We start from the raw sequence: 22,134 nt of genomic DNA, 5'->3' as shown, positions 1-22,134 counted from the left end.
TTCTGTGAGGGCAGGACTCTGTTTGTCTTGGCCATAGTTGTTTTTTTTTTTTTTTTTGTGCTAAGACACAGTGCCTGGCATGACAGGTGCTCCATATTTGCTACATTGAAGCGGGAACAAAAGTCACCGTCACCCCTCCAAAAGCCAGTCCTTGTCTCCCCAGCTTTCTGCCTTGAATCACTGCTATTTGTGCCCCTATTTTTATTGTTTAATAATCTATGAGTTCATTGAAGGGCAGCTCTGGTTTCTTCTCTCTCATGTCTCTTACAGTGCCTAGCAGTGTGTCTTTGTCTTAAATTTGGAACAGGTGTGTAGAAATTTGGACACCTAATTTTAGAGCTGTAAGGGGTTTTGGAAAACTTCTCACATCCTTATGTGGCTAAGGAAACTGAAATATAGAAAGAAAAAGTAACTTGACAGAGATCATGGAATCATAGAGCTAGACTTGTTAGATCTGTCTCTGGCCAATAAATTTTTAAAAATAATTAAAATATTTTGAAAATTGTGACTCTACTTGTTAGTGGGTCCAACCTCTTTCTACTTTGATTTTTATATTTTTCATTTTATAACAATTTAGCAGACTTGTCAGCCCTTCTGTTGATAAGCCCTTCAAGCGATTGCAGCTTATCTTCCTGATATGTGAAGGCCAGTTGACTAAGGATGTTAGTAGAATATAAAGTTAAATAAATGAGATCTCAACCCTTGAGGAGTTTACAGTCTAGTGGGAGAGATGTTTGTTGTTGTTGCTGCTGTTTTAAAAGCTGTGATTGAGTGAGGACTTCTACTAAACTAAACTTGTCCAAGGCTTTATATTTAGTTAAAGGTGAGGCCATGCTCCTTTTGGTCCTTTTGTGTTGATTTTACCTCCATCTATGTGAAAACTGAAGCGTTTTCAAAAAAATTTTTTCCTCCCAATACACTTACTACGGTACAATAAAGTATGACTTAACACATACATACGAATTTCACTTTGCAATTTCAGAGAGATTGCAAAAGGTCTATGAGACCAAACTTTTTTAGTGGTGTGTTTATAAACTTAGAGCACTGAATGGTACTGAGCAGGGGGTAGGGAAGAAAATGACGTTGGTAGGCATTTTTTGTCCTAGACATTTCTAGGCCTTTGTTACATGGACTGTTTTATTTTCACACCCATCTATGACAGGGGAATTGCCTCCTCTCATAGAGGAAAGTGAAGCTGAGACTAAGTGATTATACAAAAGGCCTTCCTTCAGTAAGGGGTAGAGCCAGGGCCTCCACAAAGTGTTTCTGTGACAGAATGGACTAGGCTGGTAGTTTTTAGTTCCCTTTCATTTGTGAAGATCACATAACTGATGCCCTTCCTGAGAGTTAAATAGATCTTAGTGTAAGCTGTTCTTTTGAGAAGGGGCAGTGGGCCTCTGTGGTCCATCTTCCCTTGCACAGTGACTACCTTGAGCAGTAGTATGTGTCCACAGGGGCTGGTAGTGGTAAGTTTGCCCTCGGATCCTTCGGATGAAACAGGGATTGCCCCTCTATTCCCTCCTGCCTGCCTTCAGTCTCTTTGGCTTTATGTCTCTCTCAGCTAAGCATGACTGGTCGTTGAGAGCCTTTTGACTCAAGGAAAGCAGATGCAGTACAGCATATGGCCAAAGCAGATTTCTGAATTCCATATTACAATTTTCCCCATACCTCGGGTTTTATTTTTGAAACAAAAATGTAGGATTCATGCTTATTTTACTTTGTTAACCTCTCCTGTGTACAGTTTTTAATTTAAAAAATTACAAGTCTTTCCATCTAGTTTTAGGCACTTTGTCTCCTGAAGACACATGCTATAAAGTTTCAAACACATTGTGGTCACTTCTGCAGCTTATCGAGCTTTTGAAAAACACAAAAGTCTTCAACCAGAACTGGTCATTGGATGCTGCCTTTCAAGTGCACCCTCTATTATGTGTGGCCAGCCACTCTGGAGTGGTTTTTGGAGTGGCCCAAAGAACTCCTGTGGACTGCTTTATTATTCCGGGAGGAGGGTCCTTTAATGTTGGTCACTGAAACAATGTGATGGAGCGTAACAGTTTGTGTGTCATTTAAAAATAGTAAAGTTTTCTGGCCATAACCTGTGCTAGTGGTTGCTGTAATCTTGGATATCCTGAACAACAGTTGCCAAGATTCAAAGGAAACTGAAATGCAGACCTGTTCAACACTACGGTAGACATCCATGGGTCGCTTCCCCAGCACACACGTCGCCTCTCACAACAGTTTCCTAATTTCCTGATAGAGCGCCCCTCTCCATTTTCAACTGCTTCTACCTCCTCATGAGTGGGTCCTCACTGGCTTAAACCCATTAGAATATTAAACCCCCTTGCCTCATAGGCGAAATGAACTGATAACGCCATCATAGCTAATGAAACTGGAAGGAACGTTTGCTAAGGTTTCTGAAAAAGGTAAGAAGAAATGTTTTACCCTAAAAGTTTTCAGAAGACTCTTTGCCAGCTGGACTGGAATGAGAAAGGATGTGGCTCTGAGTGACACTGGCAGCCATCTTGAGGCCACAGAAGGAGAGCTCTACCAACGATGGCGCTGATGCCAAGAAAGCAGAGGTGGAAAGTGGCAATGATCCAAGTCCCTGTCACCATCTTTGAGCCCTGGATCCAGCCATGCCTTGAACTGTTTAGCAGAGAGTTAATTTTTTCTTTTTATCATTTGGTGTTGTTTTTTGGTTACTTCTTATATTAGCACCTATTATGTACTAGGAAAACAGAGATGAATATGATCTGTCTTGCCCACAAATTCATAGTCTAAGCATGTGGGTAATTCATCAAAATGTAATCAGATTGTTACATGCTGCAATCAAACTAATATAAGAAGATGTAGCTTAGCAGTGAGTGTGGGGGATAAAAACAGGAATTTCAAATAACAGGAAACAGGGTTGACAGTGTAACACAATTGCTCTCACAAGCTAGCATAATCTTAGCCTACATTAATTAGGTGTATGCATATGAATCACTTGTGGATCTTGATTCAGTAGGTGTGGGGTGGGTCTGAGGTTATGCATTTATAATAGGCTCCCAAGTGATACAAATGCTACCGGCTTTTGCATTACACTTTGAATTGCAAAGGATTAGACCATGCCTGTATGGATGCCTCTCTTTAAAGAGGATAATAAGTCACATTCAGATGATAGTAAAGGGCTTCCATGTCATAGGAAATAGTTGAAGGAAGACAGTATGTTTAGTATGGAAAAGAGAAGGCCTCACACAGACTCTGCTGATAGACTTCAAATAAGTAAGAGAATGTGCTTTAGAAAAAGATTCTATTTGTACTATAGGACCTATAGTACCCCAGAAATAGGAGGGGTAGAGAGAGGCTATGGGAAGATTTTCATTCAGCCTAATAAAGAACCTTGAAAACATTTGCTTCCCAAAGATGGAAGGAATTGCTTTATGCGTTTCGTATCATGTTGCAGTGTTGCAAACTTACAAGCCTTCGGGGGCTAGGTGGTAAATAAATAAATGTAACAGAGGTTAAAAGTGTAAGATCATAGAGAGTGGTGGGGATTGACAAACTGGAGAGCATGTGCCCTGCCTAAAGCCACTTTAATTCAGTTTTTAAAGTTACTTTGACCAACTAAAAACTATATATGGATAGGACCATGACTAGGCTATACAGAGCTTTTGTGCCAGTTAGAAAAATGTTTCTTTCTCAAGTCACTTTATTTCCTTCTTTTAGAAAACTGTCTTACTATTTCTTTTTAAAACAAGGCATTTTGCTGTTCTGGAAAATGGGTGATACATCCACAATACTGGTGGCCCAGTGGATAGTAGGGCCCTATGGATGGACTGGATTCAGCCCTCTGGAACCCAGGTTACATCCCTTGTGACTGTAAACCTGTTTCTGGATGTAAAGCTGATGAATTAGGTGGGAAAAGTATTTCAGAGAGTAAAATCATAGTGTTCAGGCTAGAAAGACCCTGGGAACATGGGAGCCACAGCATCTACTACTCTTGGGGAGGTTTGGGGCTGGAGAAGGAAGCAGGTTAGTAGCAGGGCATTGTGGCACTCTAGGTTTCAGGAGAGAATCCATCTGTGGTACGTGTATGCAGGGCAGAAAGCAGGTCAGTTCTACCTAAAGGGGAGTTGGGGAACAGATTTAATAGAGGAGGTGAGGCTTGGACGGAAAACCTTGAGTGTGACAACCCTCACATCATAGCATCCTCTCCCATGGGAAGTGAGCCTTTCAGTAGAGGAGGGTCCTTTGAGCTGAGCTCAGAACCGCCTACATTCCGTTTTGCCTAGCTCTTTGTAGCATCAGTTTTCCATGCAGGAGAGCTGGAAACAAGAGAAGTGCAGACTATTTGTTTTAATGCCCTTTTTCCCAAGTCATATTGAATGTCCTTAGGCCTCCTACATGATAGATTGAGCTGACTCAGGGCTATAGGCTGGGCAGAGGGAAGCAGACATCCCTGGCGCAGCCTGTACACCACCTCTTTAGCTGCCCTCACCTAAGCCTTTTGACTTAGTCCCCTAATCTTTATTTAATCTGGAATCCACAGGTTGTACAGGGATATGATTCCTAGATGCTGTGACTCTCCAGCTCCTTCTCCTTTCCCACTACTGCTGCCTATGTCCTCAGATGCCTGGACTGCTCCAACAGGCTTTCTCTTTAGAGACCTCCACAATCTGCTGAATGCACAGCTGTGTTTAAGTCCCTTTTTCATTTAAACCCCCTCAATGGCTCCCTACTATCTTTCTCATCAAAGGAAGACAAATTCCTGAACCTGACATTCAGAATCAGCCCTAACAGCTTCCCTACCCTTCTTTCTAAAACATCTGTTCATCTTCAACTCTAGTGAGCACTTTGTTGTAGCAAGTGATTGCTCAGTCTGCATCTTTGTGGTGATTTCCTCTAGGGGAAGAAAGACCCTGAATGGGGCAAGGTAGAAAACCTGCTTTTTCTCCTAGCTCAAAAACTAACTCCATGTATGACTAGTCAAACCACTTAACTTCTCTGGCCTCAGTTTCCTCATCTGAGAAAAACAGGACTTTGGACAAGAGCAGGAATCTGGGGCCTATTTGTTGAATGCAGTTATATGCACTATATCTCATCACTGTGGCTTATTTATTATGGGTGTGGTATAGGTACACTGAGCTCTTTAAGCATTTTCTGATTTCACATATGTGTTAGTCAGCCTTCAAGATGGTTCCAATGATCCTTGCCTCCTGGTATTCACCTCTGTGAATCCCCTCTCACGTTAAATCAGAGATAACCCACGACCCAAAGAGTACTTACAGATGCGGTGTGTGATTTTTGAGGCAAGGTCATAAAAGGCATTGTCAACTTCTTCCTTGGCTCCTTGAATTGCCCCTTCTGGGAGAAGCCAGACACCATGCTGTGAGAACACTCAAGCAGCAAGGTGGAGACAGCTATGGAGAGAAGACCTTTCACCAACAGCCAGCACCAACTTGCCAGTCCTTTGTTAACAGCCAGCTTGGAAGCAAATCCTCCAGCCCTAGTTAGGCGTTCGTGTAACTGCAGCCTCACCAGAGACCCAGAGCTAGAAACACCTAGATTAACTGCTGCAAATTTCAGATCCAAAGAAATTATGGAATAGTAAGTTATTGTTGTTGTAAGTCCCTAAGTCTTGGAGTAATTTGCTTCACAGCAATAGATAACTAATACCATTGGTATTTGTATTATCTCTGACAGATGAGAAAAGTGAGGCTCAGAGCAGTTTAATAGCCCATCTGAGGTTGTGAACGCATGAGTTACAGGTTAGGGATGCAAATTCAGGTCTGCCTGACTTCTCACCCATCATGTTATATGGCTCATGTTGCAGTGTCCCCCTGCCAGGTTCAGAGTAGGTGCTTATTACATAGTTTCAAGTAAACCAACAAACAGTTTTCATGACTGAATATTGTAAATCAATGACACAAGTCTGTATTTAGAAAAGGAGTCCATAAAAATAACGAAAATATTCAATCTCATTAAATCAGGTTGGATTTTCCTATTGCTTAGGACTAATTTCTTCAAAAATTTTGGTCTCCTAAAATGGAGACTTTATGCTCAAGAATAAAATAAAGAACAAAAAAATTTTAGTCTCCAATGAAAGTAATCCTATTATGTGTTCTGATTATATAAATATTGTACAATAATATACAGAAAAATAGAATCACCCCCTCTCCTGGTCAATATTAGTGACATTTTGGTTAAAAGCCATCTGCCAAGTTTCTCTCTCTATGTAAATACACATATCTGGAAGCTATACTTACATACAAGTTACATTATATTAAATATTTGGAAATTTGCTTTTTTCACTGAGTGATGCTAGCATTTTTCTACATCCCTAAGTATACATGTCCATCATTATGACTGTCTTAATGATTTTCAAGTATAAAGTTTTATGATGATTTAGTTCATCATTCTCCTATCTATGGACATTTGCCTTTCCCCCAAGCTTTCACTATTATTATAAACTGTGCTTTGTTGAACACCCTATGTATATCTTTCCATATTTGCTTTTATTTATTTACCCTCAGGATAAATTCCTAGAAGTAGAATCGATGGCTCAAATAACATTTTGAAAATTTCTTATATCTTCCTAAATTTTGCCAGACTGCCCTTCAGAAATATTGTCCTAACTTAATATTGCCAATTGCACATGAAAGTGTTCACTTCCCTGTGACCTTGGCAACACTGGAAACGGTAAATTCTGCACGTAAGTTTAGTGAGTGTGCTGGCCTGTCTAATCTCCTACACAGCACTGATGAGAACTGACTTTCATCAGTAATTGTGAGCAGAGGCAGACATGATCTCCACACGGTAGTGAAGATCCATGCCTAGAGGGACGTTTTCCTGGTGCCTCTATTTTGGTCTGAACATATTTTAGTAGTGTCAGATTGTTTCTTTTATACCCAGTAAATATCCTTACAAACCTTTCATTCAAAATCGTTTATTCTAACTTGAGTTGTATAAAGTCACAGCACACAAGTGGCTTATTAAAACAAAGGTAACCAACCTTCCATAAAAGGAGCCTTTGTTTTCCTGATTTTTTTTCTCCCTTCCTCTGAAGCCTGCTGGGCAGAAGTTACTGACTCCTCTTACACCCCCTCGCTTGTATATCATACGTCCTCTGGTAGCACCACTATGCCACATCCTGCAGCCCTGAGGCTACTTGTCCCATTCTCTTTCAGACTGTGAACTCTCTAAGGCCAAGAATCTGGTGTCTGGCACCAAAGATGTCCCCATTAAAGGTTTATTGAATAAATGAAATCTATCTACATTGTAGGTTGTGATAAGTAACTAAACAGCCCACAGCCCATGGAGTGTGCTGGCAAGAGCTCTGCCATGGAGACAGTAAGCTGAAGGACTAAACTTGTCTCAGCCACTCGTAATTTGAGTGATCTTGGGCAGAGTCCTCCACCTTTGTCAGGCTCTGTTTCTTTCTCTGCAGTGAGTTCGTTGAGTGATATCAATGGTCCCCAAACCTGGTTGATTATCAGAATCACCTGGAATCCTCCCCAGATGCAGGGCTCTGGGTTCTTTTAGGAACCACGGGACATACTCATCTTTTCATGTACCTTTCCATTATTTGACCAAGAACATATTGCCAGCAGTGAGCTTCAGTTTGCAAATCTATACAATGGGTATGATAACCATGGTGGCTGCCCTGAGAACTTCATGGGGCTAAGAAGAAGTTCTAATTATGGGGGGAAGGACCTCAAAAACATAACAATTCTAAACAAGTATGTGAATGGTTGGTCTTTTCTGTCTGCTTTTTAAGATGGGACTTGGAGTGCAGTTTTGACTAACCAACCTAATAGAGAACTCGTGGCTCCCCTTTCATTGTGGATAGGTAATCCTTTGCTGAGTCTTGTCTTTTGCTTCTCTCATTAGCAGTTCAGATTCCCTTGAAATAGTCCCTCCCTTGCTGAAATCTGCTCTAACCTGGGTGTGGAAGAATATCGCTCTCCAGCTTCCCAGAGATCCTTGGCTCTTGAGCCAACTAAACCATTTCTTCTCACTCCACCCTACCCCTTCTTTTATCCCTTACACTGATCCTCTGACTTTTTCTCAGATTTGTCTTCCAGTTGACAGGTGGCACAGACTGGCTGGCTTCTCTATGTTGGGTCAGGGTGTAGGGCTGACTCTGTAGAAAGCTGCCAGAATGCTGAGCAAACCAAGATGTGGGCACTGTCTCATCACTCCTTTCACAACCAAGTACAGAAGGGCCTCATCCTGTTTGGTTTTGGTTCTGTCTTTAGAGGCCCACCCCTGAAGACAGTTGAAGGTGAAGAACAGAAGAGGGAAGATAGAGGAAAGGGCTGAAAGATTTATCGAGTAGCTGCTATGTACCAGGTTCCATGCTGGGCCCATTGTATGTATTTTCATAACAGCTGACCTTCATAGCACACCTGCTTTGCCAGGCAACTTAACACAGGGTATCTGATTTAAATCTCATCCCAGGCCTGAAATGAGAGTTGCCATTCTCATCTTACAGATCAGGAAGCTGAGACTTGGAGGAGTGAAATGTCATGTCCAAGGTCACATGGACAGCAAGATGCAGAACCAGGTTTTGAACCCTTATCTTACCCACTGCAGAGTCTGTCCTGCCTGACAGAAATGGCATTTTTTAAGGCTCCATATCTAGCCTTCAAATTTCCAGAGAAAGACCTGAACCTCGAATGGGATTTCTTTTGAGTTTTTGGAGCCAAAATTATTTTAATTTTATGGCTACGAAAATGTAAGCTTACATTTTCAGCAGACCAGAGATGATAAAGTATGCATTTGTCAAATAAAATTCTTTGCTGTGATAAAGTAAATCATTCCTTGGTCTTGTAAAAAATTAGGCCTCACTTGAACTGTTTTCACTTCGGCCTTTGCTAATATTTCTGTTATCTCCATTAGGGATTACAATGATGAATGCATTTTATTCGCATAGTTAAGCACTTCAGTGAATGTGTGAACCCGCAGAGCTTCATAAGTCATAGGGAAATGAAACAACATGGTCACCAGAAGAAATATCTTGAGAGTTTGACAGATTGGGGTTAGCATCCTGTCTCTGCCACTCATGTGCTATGTGACCTTGGCCAAATTCCTTAGCTTTTCTGGTTCTCAGATTCCTAATGTGTAAAACACGGATAATAATACATATCTCCCTGGGTAATTTTAAGGATGGAATGAGATGGCATACCTATAGCACTTTGCATTGTACAGTACCTGGCTTGCAGTGAATGCATAATAAATGTCACAGTTATTATTGGAATAACTGTCAAGGCAACTAGTTTTTTAATGGCAATGCCCAGGGCTCACTGCACTTAAAGTTTTTTGGCCATCAAGACTGAGTCTAGGCCATCTTGTCCTGTGGGCCCCAGCTGCTCATGTACTTATACCCCTCTTAGAAACAGCACAGGCAGTAAGCAGGTGAAATTCATTAGTAGCTATATCTGTTGAGGTTATTTTGGCTGCAAATAACAATATCCGACTTAACATGTATTAAATTAAGAATATTAATCGTCCAGGTACAGTGGCTCATGCGTGTAATCCCAGTATTTTGGGAGGCTGAGGCAGTCGGATCATTTTTGCTCAGGAGTTTGAGGCCAGCCTGGCCAACATGGTGAAAGCCTGTCTCTACTAAAAATATAAAAGTTAGCTGGGCCTGGTGGTGCATACCTGTAATCCCAGCTACTTGGGAGGCTGAGACAGGAGAATTGCTTGAACCTGGGAGATGGAAGTTGCAGTGAGCCAAGATTGTACCACTGCACTCCAGCTGGGTGACAGTGACACCCTGTCTCAAAAACAAAAAACAAAAAACATTAATCACCTGTCATAAGAAGTATGCTCAGGGTAAGGTGATTCCAGACTTGTTTAATTAACTTGCCCAAAGATACCACCACGTTCCCAGTTTTTTTCCTTTCTTTTCTGCCATCCTTAGCCTGTGGCTATTAGGCTGGCTCCTTCATGATCCCAAGACAGCTGAAATAACTCCAGGCATTACATCTTTATATCACAAAATGCAAAGGTCAAAAAGAGGAAAGATGCCTTGTCCTATCCTCACATCTCTTTTTTAAAAAGGAGTTCCCCAAAGCCCCACCTCCCAGAAGACCTCTTGTCAGTTTTTTGGGCTAGAATTTTAACAAATGTTCATCCAAGACAAGCAGTAAGGGAAATGGGCAGGGCCAGTGATTCTCAGCTGTGGCTGAGAACAAACTGGGGACCTTTAAAAATAATTACAGATGTCTAGGTTCTACCCTTTGAAGTTGATTTAATTGGGTTCCTGTGGGATCTTGTTGCACATACGTGTGTGTGTGTGTGTGTGAACATGTGTACACTCCAGGGGGCTCTGCTGTGCATCTAAGATTGAGAACCATTGGTTTAGACCATCCAAGTTTCACCTTCTTGGAGAGAGAGCCTTTTATCCTTCACTGAAGTGCATGGCCACAGGATATCTGAACCAGATTCCAGTTCTAGAAAGAGGACCATGACTACTGCGTGAACATCCAAAAGAATCTGAAAAAAGCAATGGGATAGGAACGGATGACCCCTCCCACTGAGACCCTGCATGCCTGGAGTGGTACCAGTTAACCGGCACTAGAATCAGTGAAGCTGCTTATTATTGGAAATGCAGCTTGCTGGGCTGAACTACAAATCCACAATCTCTAAATCTCTGAGAATTTGCACTTTCTACAAGATCCCGAGTTGATTCTTATGCTCACTGATGATTAAAAATAGTTGTCTAGTGGATTTCACTGCCAGCCCAGTCACCACAAGGGTTCTGAAAACAACAAACATCTCTTTCTCCTAGAAAATTTAGGCTATCTGAATTAGGCCATGTGGTATTGTGAAAAGAACAGAGTTCAAATCTGATCTGAGTCTGAATTCCAGTTCTGCCACCTGTACATTACATTGTTTTGGTTAACTCTATCTCTTTGAGCCTCCAGTTTTTTATCTGCACAATGAATAGAGTAGTACCTACCTCTTAAAATAATTTTGAGATTAAATGAGATCAAGGAAATGAGAGCAGCTGACATAGATTAGGGCACAGTGGATGTCAGTTAGAATTTGGGTCTTCTAACTTTCAGGCCTGCACTGCCTCTTAACATAGTTTGCTGAGGTTCTTCCAAAAGCAATAGAATGGGAACACAATGCACTAGGTTGGAAAAAAACCAAAGCATTGAAGTTAAGCCACTTCCCCAAAGTGAAATTTTTGGTGTTTCAGCCTTAAGGAAAAAGTTTTCTGGGAAAGCAAAGCTAATCAACTGAAGCTTCCCGGAGGGCTGATTTTCTTAGTCCAGATCAGAAAATATAATGGGCCTGCCCTGGAGTCTCTTTGGCTTGTCCGACATGGTTGTGAACTGAATACACGATCAAAGCCACAACAGTAATGTTCCTCTGGGTTGTTAGGCAGGAAAGAGCCTTGGCATGAGTTGTTCAGAAAGGGTCATAGGCAGGGTTGGCTGGAAGGTTTTCTATCACTATTTAAGAAAGAGTGAAGTGTGAGGTTTGGCTGTATTCAAGGCTATACCAGACTCCAAACAGCCCATGCTTAACTGCTTAATGGAAGCTCTGGGCTTGGCCAGCCTCCTCCCTGTCAACCCGGTAGCCTCTCTCTGCCTACTGTACAGGGAAAGAGTCAAATGTAAACTAACACTTCATGTAAATGGACTGTCAGGTCTCCGAACCAATATGTTACAGTTAATCTGTTCGAAACAGGAAGGTCCCCCATTTGTAAACATCCTCTTGATAAGCTCTTCATAGCATATACAACCTAGGAAAGTGAATGGCATCCCACCCTCTGTGCTCGTCCGGCTGACCTCTCAATTCAGCTCAGCCCAGACTATCCCAGCCAAATTCATGTGGACCCACCTGAGCCAAGCTCTGTACTGCTCCTGGGGTGGGGATCAGGGGTTCCCAAGGAAGAGCAGTAGAGAACCTCCAGCTTTAAATGACCTACATAATGGGGGGATGAAGTAACTCTGGAATACTGCCTGGTGTAAAGACCAGAATTGTGGACTGAAAAGTTAGGCACCCCTGGTCTTGGATCCTCGTTCCCAAGCTCAATGCTGCATGGCTTTGCCAAGTTAATGAGTCACATCTCATATGTGTTTAACCCCGACAAATTTAACTCCATGCACTTAGTAAAAGAAAGTGAGGAGAGAGACTGCTAAAAATAGTGTGGACGATTCTGACTTCCAGCCTATTCAGTGAACAAGATATCCTGGAATGAGATGGGAGATGGGAGATGTGGAACTGGGTTGTTTGAGTCAATTTTGGTCCTGCTTGTCATTCATGCCATGAATATCTTGTGTTGGGTGTGATTCAAGTATTTAGGGCATACAGAGTTGGCTGTGGGACTTGTTTTGCCTGGCTTGCTAATTTCAGAATCTAAGCCCTGTGTAAGATTGGATTTCGTTCTACCTACCCAACATAGTGGTGGCACTTGCCAGGCCATATTATGCCATTTTTCTTTTTAACGTGGGAGGCTCTTAGAGGGAAGAACCTGGTTCTTCAAAATTTTGGTTCCCTTGCTTCTCTTCTCTCCCAGAACCTAGCTCAGAGCCCTGTGCTTAATAAATAGTAAAATAATAAATAATAAATAGTAAAATTAGCACTTGGTGCCTACCGTGGTCCTCTCTGTCCTTACCTCATCCTTAAATGGAGGCAAAAGCAGGAATACTCCAGTGTGACTCATGCTCTCTAGCCAAGGTGGCCAGCTCAGGGCTGAATCTATCTCTAGGATTACAGAACTTCAGAATGACACAGTGGCTTAGAAATGAAAGATGGAGGTAGAGCTTTTGATGGCATTCACATTCCTGGTTCCATTGTGTCCTGGATTTTAAACGTTTATCTATGGTTACGTTCTGTGAGGCCCAGCATCCATGTAAGAAGCTCATGGGCTTACCTAAGCCAGTTCAGTGCAGGTTTTGGTCACTGCAACTAAAGCAACTAAACTAAGCAACACAATAATTTAGATTATTAAATGGTCTTGTGTTACTTGGACCAAGAGTTCAAGATAGACTCATTAGCGGAGATTCTCACAAGCAGTCCTGCCTTAAGAATAAACCCTGTTGAAAGGTATTGGGGTGGCCACAGAGCTGAAACAATTAGTTGATAGTCACAGGCCCATGCCATTGTTTGAGCCAAACCTTATACAAGTATACCCTATAAATGAAAATTCCTCAGGCCAACCATTGCGATGCAGTAGTTACATGTCCTCAGGCATAACTGAAGGATGAAATGTAGAGACTGTTAGCTTTGCTTTCCCAGGAAGACTTTTTCCTTAAGGCTGAAACACTTTGGAGAAATGGCTCAACTTCAGTGCTTTGGTTCATTCCAACCTAGGGCATAGCATTCCCATTCTGTTGCTTTTGGAAAAACTTCAACAACTATTTTGGGAGACCGCATGGGCCTGAAAGTTAGAAGACCCAAATTCTAGTTTGCTATATGATTATGAACAATATGCTTCATCTCTCAGGCCCTCCATTTACTGGTTTGTAAAATGAGGGCATTCAATTAGGAATGAAACATAAGTTTTGTCTGGCCATATGCCCCCACACTCACCAGCTAACGCCACTTCTACCTTCCCACCCAGATTACCATGGAATGTTCAGTGCACAAACTCACAAGATCAGGAATGAAATAAATACTCATTTATTTTTCTACAATAAACGTAATTTTTGTCTGAAGCCCTTCTTGTCCCTGCGTGGTCTGTCTCATTTATTTTCCCAGGATCATGAACAAGTTCTGGATGCTTTTTAAGGAGGCAGGTCCATTTGGTCTTTACAGTCATCTGTCTTCACCAGCATCCACAGAGACACCCCCATTATCTTGTTTCATCCTCAGTGATTGGTCTGAACAGGTTTCCTTGGAGATGTCTCATCACCCTATATAAGGGTCCTTCAAGTCAGCAGTTCTGTCCTCTACCCTGGGGCCACTCTTAGGCACGTGTGTATTATTCTGATGCTACCAAGGACTTGAAGAAATCAGTAGGTTGTCTGAGTCTGATTGCTGAGACATCTCCACAACCATATGTATTTTCAGATCTTGCCTGCTATGTTGGTTCTGATTTAGGCAAAGAGGAATAAATCTCCCTTTCAGACACAACAAAGTATTTTTGGGACTCATTCCAAGAATCAAACCCAGAGCCTTTTTTCAGAGACACTGCGCATCTCTGCACTCCTCACCTTCCTTCCAGCTCACTACAGTTTCTTAAATTGGAGTATCTTTATCATGCAGGTGTCCACTTCTGGATGATTTCTTTTGCCCATTTTGCTTTCTCCTTAGTCTGTTATCTATGCTGAATCTTATCTGTTTCTCTCACAACCTAGGATCTTAACACTAAAGACCTAAAAAGACACTATATTTGCCTTTTTTCCACATAACTTCCCTAAAATAATGGACACTGACTGGTGCTACTTTTGGTGGAATATGACGAAAGGCACACATGTAAATAAGAAAATGAGAATTAAAAACCCAGTTCATTTTTCTAAATGATATCCCACAACACAACAAAGTGAAGTGTGAGCTTGCTCCGAAGGAAGCACTCTAGCCATTTGCATCAGTCAGCATCTCAGTTGGAAACAACAGAATCCACTGTGTTTTAAACAGAAAATGCATTAATTGGTTGCCTTCAGAGTCTTTGGTAGGGCCAGAGAGCCATGCTCAGGGATAATGCAAGCAGGAACACTCACATCACACCCCTCCATGGTTCACAGTTGTAGTCTGATGGTAGGGGGGCCCAGATACCAAAATTGGCACCATACTTAAGTGTGGGTCTCTGTTTCTAAGCTCTCTGCCCCACTGCTGGAAGTATCTCTGCCATATGCTGCTATTCTCACCCTGAAGTTGATTGTGCATGGCACGTCCTTCCTCACATTGCTCCTTCTGGATAGAAGGAACATGTCTGATTGACAGAACTGAGGTCATGTGCTGACTTCCTAATTGCAAGGAAGCCTGGGAAGAGAAGCTCTCTGGCTTAGAGCTTGAAGAGGTGGGATTCACTCATAATGTAGGAAATTGCCAGAAAGTAGGAAAGATATTCAAAAGATGATGAGTGCCACTGATAACAAATGTCACAATGCTCTTCTTTGCAGCCACGCTCAAATATTTGACCTGCTCTAGGGAGATTTCCCTACGTAAGCCTCTGTCATATGCTTCCTCTCTCCAATTTGTCATAGAATCTATAATCTGACACTATAGGTTCTTATTCTCACTGCTGGCTGATAAGGTCTGTAACACTTTGACGAGCCAGCATAATCAGTTTAGTTTAGTCAGTGTTAGTCAGTGTGCTGACTCTAAAATAAAGGACAGCCTGAGAACAAGCTTGTAACGCTTGCTAAGCCTGTACACTTTTTGAGTGGAAGCTGGGTAAGCCATGTTCCTGACTGTAGTTGTATTGCTTTTGTAGAAAGACATAGTATTACCTTTTTTTTTCCTTCTTCTTCCATGTGCTAAGCACTTTTATAATAATAAAAGCCATTTAGGCAGGGTACAGTGGCTCACACCTGTAATCTCAGCAGTTTGGGAGGTGGAGGTGGATGGCAGATCACCTGAGGTCGAGAGTTCGAGACCAGCCTGGCCAACAAGGTGAAACCCCGTCTATACTAAAAAAAATAAAAAAAATTATCCAGGCCTGGTGACACACAGCTATAATCCCAGCTACTCGGGAGGCTGAGGCAGGACAATCACTTGAACCCAGGAGGCAGAGGTTGTGCTGCGCACTCCTGCTTGGATGTCACCTGGGCCACAGCGCGAGACCCTGTCTTAAAAAATAAAATACAAGCCATTTATTAAACATAGACTGTTTCTTTTATTTTCAACTTTTATTTTAGGATTGGAGGTACATGTGCAGGTTTGTTACATGGATAAATTATGTGTTGCAGGGGTTTGGTGTACAGATTCTTTCATCAACCAGACAATAAGCACAATACCTGATAGGCAGTTTTTCTATCCTCACCCACCTCCCACACACTACCCTTGAGAAGGTCACAGTGTCTGTTATTCCCTTCTTTTTTTTTAATTTAATTTTATATTTTTATTGCATTTTAGGTTTTGGGGTACATGTGAAGAACATGCAAGATTGTTGTATAGGTACACACATGGCAATGTGATTTGCTACCTTCCTCCCCATCACCAACATCTGGCATTTCTCCCCATGCTGTCTCCCCAACTCCCCACCCCCCGCTGTCCCTCCCCTACTTCCCTCGATAGACCCCAGTGTGTGATGCTCCCCTCCCTGTGTCCATGTGTTCTCATTGTTCCAACACCTGCCTATGAGTGAGAACATGTGGTGTTTGTCTGTTCTTGGGTCAGTTTGCTGAGAATGATGGATTCCAGGTTCATCCATGTCCCTACAAAGGACATAAACTCATCGTTTTTGATGGCTGCCTAATATTCCATGGTGTATATATGCCACATTTTCCCTGTCCAGTCTATCATTGATGGGCATTTGGGTTGGTTCCAGGTCTTTGCTATTGTAAATTGTGCTGCAGTGAACATTCGTGTGCATGTGTCCTTATAGAAGAATTATTTATAATCCTTTGGATATATACCCAGTAACAGGATTGCTGGGTCAAATGGAATTTCTATTTCTAGGTCCTTGAGGAATTGCCACATTGTTTTCCACAATGGTTGAACTAATTTACACTCCCACCAACAGTGTAAAAGTATTCCTATTTCTCCACATACTCTCCAGCATCTGTTGTCTCCAGATTTTTTAATGATGACCATTCTAACTGGTATGAGATGGTATCTCAATGCAGTTTTGATTTGCATTTCTCTGATGACCAGTGATGATGAGCATTTTTTCATATGTTTGTTGGCTTATGTATGTCTTCTTTTGTAAAGTGTCTGTTCATATCCTTTGCCCACTTTTGAATGGGCTTGTTTGTTTTTCTTGTAAATCTGTTTTAGTTCTTTGTAGATTCTGGACATCAGCCGTTTGTCAGATGGGTAGACTGCAAAATTTTTTTCCCATTCTGTTGGTTGCCAATTCACTCTAATGACGGTTTCTTTAGATGTGCAGAAGCTGTGGAGTTTGATTAGGTCCCGTTTGTCTATTTTGGCTTTTGTTGCCAATGCTTTTGGTGTTTTGGTCATGAAGTCCTTTCCTACGCCTATGTCCTGAGTGGTTTTGCCTAGATTTTCTTCTAGAGTTTTTATGGTGTTAGGTCTTATGTTTAAGTCTTTAATCCATCTGGAGTTAATTTTAGTATAAGGTGTCAGGAAGGGGTCCAGTTTCTGCTTTCTGCACATGGCTAGCCAGTTTTCCCAACACCATTTATTAAACAGGGAATCCTTTCCTCACTGCTTGTTTTTGTCAGGTTCATCAAAGATCGGATGGCTGTGGATATGTTGTGTTGCCCCCAAGGCCTCTGTTCTGTTCCATTGGTCTATATCTCTGTTTTGGTACCAGTACCATGCTGCTTTGATTACTGTAGCCTTGTAGTATAGTTTGAAGTCCGGTAGTGTGATGCCTCCCACTTTGTTCTTTTTGCTTAGAATTGACTTGGCTATGCGGGCTCTCTTTTGGTTCCATGTGAAGTTTAAGGTGTTTTTTTCCAGTTCTATGAAGAAGGTCATTGGTAGCTTGATGGGGATAGCATTTAATCTGTAAATTACTTTGGGCAGTATGGCCATTTTGACGATATTGATTCTTCCTAACCATGAACATGGAATGTTTCTCCATCTATTTGTGTCCTCTCTTATTTCCTTGAGCAGTGGTTTGTAGTTCTCCTTGAAGAGGTCCTTTACGTTCTTGGTTAGTTGTATTCCTGGGTATTTTATTCTCTTTGTAGCAATTGTGAATGGCAGTTCATTATTGATTTGGCTCTCTTTAAGTCTGTTATTGGTGTATACGAATGCTTGTGATTTTTGCACATTGATTTTGTATCCTGAGACTTTGCTGAAGTTGCTTATCAGTTTCAGGAGATTTTGGGCTGAGACAGTGGGGTCTTCTAGATATACAATCATGTCATCTGCAAATAGAGACAATTTGACTTCCTCGTTTCCTATTTGAATACCCTTTATTTCTTTTTCTTGCCTGATTGCTCCGGCTAGAACTTCCAGTACTATATTGAATAGGAGTGGTGAGAGCGGGCATCCTTGTCTAGTGCCAGATTTCAAAGGGAATGCTTCCAATTTTTTTGCCCATTCAGTATGATATTGGCTGTTGGTTTGTTGTAAATAGCTTTTATTACTTCGAGATACGTTCCATCAATACCTAGTTTATTGAGGGTTTTTAGCATAAAGCATTGCTTAATTTTGTCAAAGGCCTTCTCTGCATCAATTGAGATAATCCCGTGGTTTTTGTCTTTGGTTCTGTTTATGTGGTGAATTATGTTTATAGACTTGCGTATGTTGAACCAGCCTTGCATCCCCGAGATGAATCCTACTGGATCATGGTGGATAAGCTTTTCGATGTGCTGTTGCAATCGGCTTGCCAGTATTTTATTGAAGATTTTTGCATCTATGTTCATCGTGGATATTGGCCTGAAGTTTTCTTTTCTTGCTGAGTCTCTGCCGTGTTTTGGTATCAGGATGATGTTGGTCTCATAAAATGATTTGGGAAGGATTCCCTCTTTTTGTATTGTTTGGAATAGTTTCAGAAGGAATTGTACCAGCTCCTCTTTGTATATATGGTAGAATTCGACTGTTAACCCATCTGGACCTGGGTTTTTTTTGGGTGGTAGACTCTTAATTGCTGCCTTAACTTCAGCCCTTGTTATTGGTCTATTCAGGGTTTCGACTTCTTCCTGGTTTAGGCTTTTGAGGATGCAAGTGTCCAGGAATTTATCCATTTCTTCCAGGTTTACTAGTTTATGTGCATAGAGTTGTTTGTAATTATCTCTGATGATGGTTTGAATTTCTGTGGAATCTGTGGTGATATCCCCTTTATCGTTTTTTATTGCATCTATTTGATTATTCTCTCTTTTCTTTTTTATTAATCTGGCTAGTGGTCTGTCTATTTTGTTGATATTTTTGAAAAACCAGTTCCTGGATGTATTGATTTTTTGAAGAGTTTTTTTTGTGTCTCTGTCTCTTTCAGTTCTGCTCTGATCTTAGTTATTTCTTGTCTTCTGCTAGGTTTTAAGTTCTTTTGATCTTGCTCCGCTAGCTCTTCCAATTTTTATGATTGGGTGTCAATTTTAGATCTCTCCTTGCTTCTCATGTGGGAATTTATTGCTATATAGTTTCCTCTAGACACTGCTTTACATGTGTCCCAGAGATTCTGGTATGTTGTGTCTTTGTTCTCATTGGTTTCAAAGAACATCTTTATTTCTGCCTTCATTTCATTGATTATCCAATCAATATTCAAGAGCCAGTTGTTCAGTTTCCATGAAGCTGTGCAGTTCTGAGTTGGTTTCTGAATTCTGAGTTCTAACTTGATTGCACTGTGGTCTGAGAGACTGTTTGTTACGATTTCCGTTCTTTTGCATTTGCTGAGGAGTGATTTACCCCCAATTATGTGGTCAATTTTAGAGTAGGTGCGATGTGGTGCTGAGAAGAATGTATATTCTGTGGATTTGGGGTGGAGAGTTCTGTAAATGTCTATTAGGTTTGCTTGGTCCAGGTCTGAGTTCAAGTCCTGGATATCCTTGTTAATTTTCTGTCTGGTTGATCTGTCTTATATTGACAATGGGGTGTTAAAGTCTCCCACTATTATTGTGTGGGAGTCTAAATCTCTTTGTAAGTCATTAAGAACTTGCCTTGTGTATGTGGGTGCTCCTGTATTGGGTGCGTATATATTTATATTGTTAGCTCTTCCTGTTGCATTGATCCTTTTACCATTATGTAATGTCCTTCTTTGTCTCTTTTGATCTTTGTTGGTTTAATGTCTATTATATCCGAGATGAGAATTGCAATTCCTGCTTTTTTTTGCTTTCCATTTCCTTGGTAAATCTTCCTCCATCTCTTTATTTTGAGCCTTTGTGTATCCTTGCATGTGAGATGGGTTTCCTGGATACAGCACACCGATGGGTTTTGGCTTTTTTTTTTTTTAATTGCATTTTAAGTTTTGGGGTACATGTGAAGAACATGCAAGATTGTTGCATAGGTACACGCATGGCAGTGTGATTTGCTGCTGTCCTCCCCTTCACCTATATCTGGCATTTCTCGCCATGCTATCTCTCCCCACCTCCCCAGCCCCCCATCCCTCCCCCATTTCCCTCCAACAGACCCCAGTGTGTAGTGCTCCCCTCCCTGTGTCCATGTGTTCTCATTGTTCAACACCCATCTATGAGTGAGAACATGCGGTGTTTGATTTTCGGGTTTTGGCTTTTTATCCAATTTGCCAGTCTGTGTGTTTTGATTGGGGTATTCAGCCCATTTACATTTATGGTTAATATTGTTATGTGTGAATTTGATTCTGCCATTTTGATGCTAGCTGGCTGTTTTGCCCATTAGTTGATGCAGTTTCTTCATTGTCTTGATGCTCTTTACCATTTGGTATTTTTTGGAGTGGCTGGTACTGGTTGTTCCTTTCTATGTTTGGCGCCTCTTTCAGGAGCTCTCGTAAGGCAGGTCTGGTGGTGATGAAATCTCTGAGTACTTGCTCGTTTGCAAAGGATTTTATTTTTTCTTCACTTATGAAGCTTAGTTTGGCTGGATATGAAATTCTGGGTTGAAAGTTCTTTTTTTAAGGATGTTGAATATTGGCCCCCACTCTCTTCTGGCTTATAGGGTTTCTGCCGAGAGATCTGTTGTGAGTCTGATGGGCTTCTCTTTGTGGGTAACCCGACGTTTCTCTCTGGCTGCCCTTAGCATTTTCTCCTTCATTTCAACCCTGGTGAATCTGATTATTATGTGCCTTGGGGTTGCTCTTCTTGAGGAATATCTTTGTGGTGTTCTCTGTATTTCCTGGACTTGAATATTGGCCTGCCTTGCTAGGTTGGGGAAGCTTTCCTGGATAATATCCTGAAGAATATTTTCCAGCTTGGATTCATTCTCTCCGTTACATTCAGGTACATCTATTAAATGTAGATTAGGTCTTTTCACAGAGTCCCATATTTCTTGGCGATTTTGTTCATTCCTTTTTACCCTTTTTTCTCTAATCTTGCTGTCTTGTTTTATTTCATTAAGCTGATCTTCATCCTCTGATATCCTTTCTTCTGCCTGATCAATTCAGCTGTTGAAGCTTGTGTGTGCTTCGCAAGATTTTCACGTGGTGTTTTTCAGCTCCATCAATTCACTTATATTCCTCTCTAAGTTGTTTATTCTCGTTAGCATTTCATCAAATATTTTTTCAAGGTTCTTGGTTTCTTTGCATAGGGTTAGAACATGTTCTTTTAGCTTACAGAAATGTCTTATTACCCACCTTCTGAAGCCTGATTCATCACACTCATTCTCCAACCAGCCTTGTTCCCTTGCTGGTGAGGAGTTGTGATCCCTTGTAGGGGGAGAGACGTTCTGGTTTCAGGTGTTTTCATCCTTTTTCCACTGGTTTCTTCCCATCTTTGTGGATTTATCCACCTGTCATCTTTGCAGTTGTTGACTTTCAGATTGGGTCTCTAAGTGGATGTCCGGTCTGTTGATGATTAAGTTATTTCTTTCTGTTTCTTAGTTTTCCTTCTAACAGTCTGGCCCCTCTACTGTAGGACTGCTGGAGGTCCACTCCAGGCCCTGCTTGCCTGGGGATCACCTGCAGTGGCTGCAGAACAGTAAGGGTTGCTGCCAGTTTCTGCTTCTGCTATCTTTGTACCAGAAGGATATCCGCCTGATGCCAGTCTGAGCTCTCCTCTATGACGTGACTCTTTGCATATGTGGGGTTCAGGGAGCTGCTTGAGGAGACAGTCTGTCTTTTATAGGAGCTCAAGTGCTGAGCTGTGAGCTCCACTGTTCATTCAGAGCTGCTGGGTCGGTATGTTTAAGTCTGCTGCAGCAGAACTCATAAACCCCCTCTTTTTATCCCCAGGTGCTCTGTCCCCCGGAGTTAGGGCTTTATTTATGCGTTTCTGTCTTGTTGTTGCCTTTTTTCAGGGCTGCCCTGCCCAGCGAGGAGGCAGCCTAGTCACTGTCTGCCTGCAGAGGCTTTGCTGAGCTGCTGTGGGCTCTGCCCAGCTGCTGTACGAAATTCCCTGCAGTCCTGTTTATATGGGTGTAGGCAGAACTGCCTCGGCAATGGCGGCCCACCTCTATAATGGCAGACTCTCTCTGTAATGGTGG

The sequence above is a fragment of the Sapajus apella genome, unplaced genomic scaffold (assembly GCF_009761245.1).
Source record: "Sapajus apella isolate SASKATOON/1434 unplaced genomic scaffold, GSC_monkey_1.0 scaffold5, whole genome shotgun sequence".
Taxonomy (NCBI): Eukaryota; Metazoa; Chordata; class Mammalia; order Primates; family Cebidae; genus Sapajus; species Sapajus apella.
Note: the sequence above shows the minus strand (reverse complement) of the source record.